The 3,513-nt window shown below is 38.1% G+C and overlaps 1 pseudogene; it reads left to right on the top strand.

Annotated features, from left to right (window-relative positions):
* Window positions 1–869: 869 nt before the first annotated feature.
* Window positions 870–988, top strand: LOC120616321 (uncharacterized; annotated as a pseudogene).
* The last annotated feature ends 2,525 nt before the right edge of the window (window positions 989–3,513 follow it).

The raw sequence follows: 3,513 nt of genomic DNA, 5'->3' as shown, positions 1-3,513 counted from the left end.
TATGAGCTTCTTCAGGTTGAGGAGTTGGGGTGGGAAGTACTACTTTAAAAGTTGGTAGAACATTCTTTAGGTAAAAAAAAAAAAATGTTGTTCAGCAAATAATAACCTTTAAAGTCTATTTTATATATGAACAGAGAGTGGCCTTGGCATGACCAGAATAGACTATGAATGAAACAAATAAAACTCTGCAAAACACAGAAAGGGAAATTTGTTTTCATCAACTGCCCTATAAATAGAAGGAGGCTACAGCAGTCCTGGGAACCTGGGGAAGCAGAGGGGGTCGAACTCTGAGGAGTCGGGAGAACTTCAGCAGAATATGGCAGGAGACAAGGACGTGAGGAAGAGAAACAGCCAGTGGGAAGTTCCTGAGCGTTTGGCCATATTTAAAAACAGAGATGGTTCATGATCAGAATAAATCGTCTCTCTGTTGTGCTCTGATTGAGAAACATGCAACTTCCTTCCAGAATGAATCCTCTTCTTCAGTGAAAGTCTGTCTATTCACACAATTGTCTTTTGGGAATTTCAAGATGAAAATTAAAAAATGGTATAGGAGCTATATGGCCCATTTGGATCAATTCAAAACAAATGGAAACCGAAGAGATTATAAATGAAAAAGATCAATGAAGAGTTCATCAGATTCAACAAATTAGAATAAGGAGTGATTAGAAGAAATAGATTCTGTCTGAGGTTCTTTGGAAATATCGATTAGTGTACCACAGATGAACCCGAGGTGGATAATGGATTGAATCATTTTAGTTAAACATCACGCGACAGAATGACTCTATGAAGCTAGGAAGCTTGAAGACATAGTGGCAGCTGAATTCTCGAATGAACACAGAAAAATGGGCTATTCACATATGACTCTTGGTGTCTATGGCCATGCTACCCTGAACAAGCCCGATCCCGTCTTTTCTCGGAAGCTAAGCAGGGTCGGGCCTGGTTAGTACTTGGATGAGAGACCATCTAGGAAGACCAGGTGCTGTAGGTGTAAAAATTAAAAAAAGGATTGTGGCTGACAAGGTCCTTGCAATCTGTGAGGTCAACCAAAGGTTGCCTCATCTAAAAAACAAACGAACGAACCAACAACATATGACTCTTGGTGATATTACAAGAGAACAGCTGATCCGACTTTGCCTCAGGATACTTTAAGGAGCAACATAGGGGAGGAGATGGCATAGGACAGGCTGAATGGAGACACTTTGGGTCTGTGCAGCTCCTTCAACCAAAACAGGTGCGATTTTTCATAATTAGAAAACTGAGGATCTGTATAATATTTAATTTTAATAAAGGCTCTTATATTAATATGTAAGCATAAATAAACATTTCTAAAGTTTTAACACTATCGCTGAAAAAAAACCTAAACATTGACTAAATCGGACTAGAAAATATTTATAGCTTGTGATATAATTTACAATTATCCAAAAAGAGGTGAAAAAGAGGAGAGAAAGAGAAAAGAGGATGAGAAGAGGACAGGGCTGGCGTTTAATTAATTTTTAATTTGGTCCCAATTCCACCATCTGGTCCGAAACCCAGAACTTCTTAAAATTCCCATCTCGTAACCTAGCTTTGTGGAAAGATCTGTAGCATGAATAAAGATCTATTTCCCCTCCGTGGCCCTATGAATGCAGCACGATATTGTTGACTGGGCTTGAAGGTCGACTGTTCACCTCGTCTTCCTGACTGTAGTTCCCAGGCTCCCTTGTCATTAGCTATGACCCTGTGACTGAGTGAGAGCCAACAAAACGTGAGTGGAAGCACATCTCACCACTTCCGGGCCTCGCTCGTTCAAATCATCCATATTCTTTCTCCTACTATCTGCTGGGTTTTTTCTCCCAGGGCCACAGACAAGCTTTAGGCTGAAGATGGCAAAGCTTCTATCAGCCTGAATCTGTGAGTGACTGTGTGGAGCAAAGCACTTCAACTAACTGGATCTATCTCTAAATTTTTGAGCCATTCAAACACGTGAGATTCATTTATTATAGCAGCCGATGTCACCTTAACTAGTACACATATGTAAGCTCCCTAACCTGCTCTTTTTTTATTCTTTGACCACTTATCAAAACTTAAAAAGTATTTCATTAACTACGTCAATTAACTTCTCTCAATATCTGAGAGAGACGACAACGAAATTGATATTTATTTATACCAAACATGTAACATTCTATTCCATTTACGGCCCACAGAGAAGTCGAGAAATGTTACCAATTCATCCAAATACATTTTCTGGCATGACTCCTATAGAGCACTAATATGGTATTGTGGTAGAGTTGAGGACTACCTACTTTCAAAGTTTTCCAGCTATATTTTTTTAGCCAATTATTTACTACCTATCCAAGCAGTTTAAAGAAAGTTGCATAATGATAAACCTACCCACCAATACTTTGGCGCCTAAGCAGCTGTGAAATACGAAGCAACTGACAACCGCTAGTAAGCCACCTCTCTTATTTTGCTGGGAGGACTGTGTCAGAGCAAATTCCCATGTTGGTGGTTCCATAGTTCCATTTGGAATTTTTTGGTTCTCGGTCTCAATCATGGCAGCATGCTTATTCTTAAGTATCTCTTTCATTTTCAATAACTCACACTTCTGTAATATGCAAGGACCCTAGCACATACTCAGATATTCTAATTCATGTCATTTTCTTTAGGCACATGCCAAATAAACTACCTAGGAAATGGTAGGCAACCTTTAGAATTTTTCTTTGACAATAAAGGGAACGTGACTGAAGGAGTTAATTGATACTCTCGAAGACATAAGATTCTGCAATCTTTTTTCTAAAGAACTCAGGAGAGAGAAAAACAGTAAAAGTTTAGCTACAGCTTGTTCAAAAGAATCTGCTGGATCATGTTTAGCACAAGTGTAAAATGCAAAATAATGCTTATCCATCCGCTTTTCTTTGGTGAGGTGGTTGTTAAAATCCATTTCAATGTCTGAAAAACTTAATTTCAAGAAAGTTTCTATTTTATTTAATTTTTCCTTGTGTGGTCCCCAAAATAAAAAAAATATATGTAAAATAGAAAAAAGATATCAATGAAAAAGATGTGAAATGATGAAGAACATAGAAATAATTTTGAGCTTTAGTTTATACAACCACCTCAACCTATAGCAGCACTTAATTTTTCCTTATGAGGAGAGACGTAAACAAAAGCAGGAGAGAGACAGTGGGCGTGAAATTTAACCTCTCCACTTGTCTCAGATGCATAGTGATCATCGAGTAACTTGATTTCCTCCCCAGATTAGTGGGAAAAAAATTTTTCATTTCTTTTTGTGCAGCAATACAAATAAAAAGCCATCTAAATGTCATTGCTTTTATAAGGATAATCAGGTGATCTCACAATGGTCTTAGTTCAGACTGATTGTTCCATCTCTTTACTAAAGAAATACACTTAAAAGCAAATTTAGCTTGGAGGAGCCTCACAATAATGCCTGCCTAATAGAAACAATTTCTTAGTGCCTTCAACAGGCCCTGATGACAAAGTGCACAACGGCCACAGAAGAAGTGGCCCTATGAGTAT

This window comes from Pteropus medius, unplaced genomic scaffold (assembly GCF_902729225.1).
Source record: "Pteropus medius unplaced genomic scaffold, Ma_sr-lr_union100, whole genome shotgun sequence".
NCBI lineage: Eukaryota > Metazoa > Chordata > Mammalia > Chiroptera > Pteropodidae > Pteropus > Pteropus medius.
This window is presented reverse-complemented; position numbering and strand designations above follow the sequence as displayed.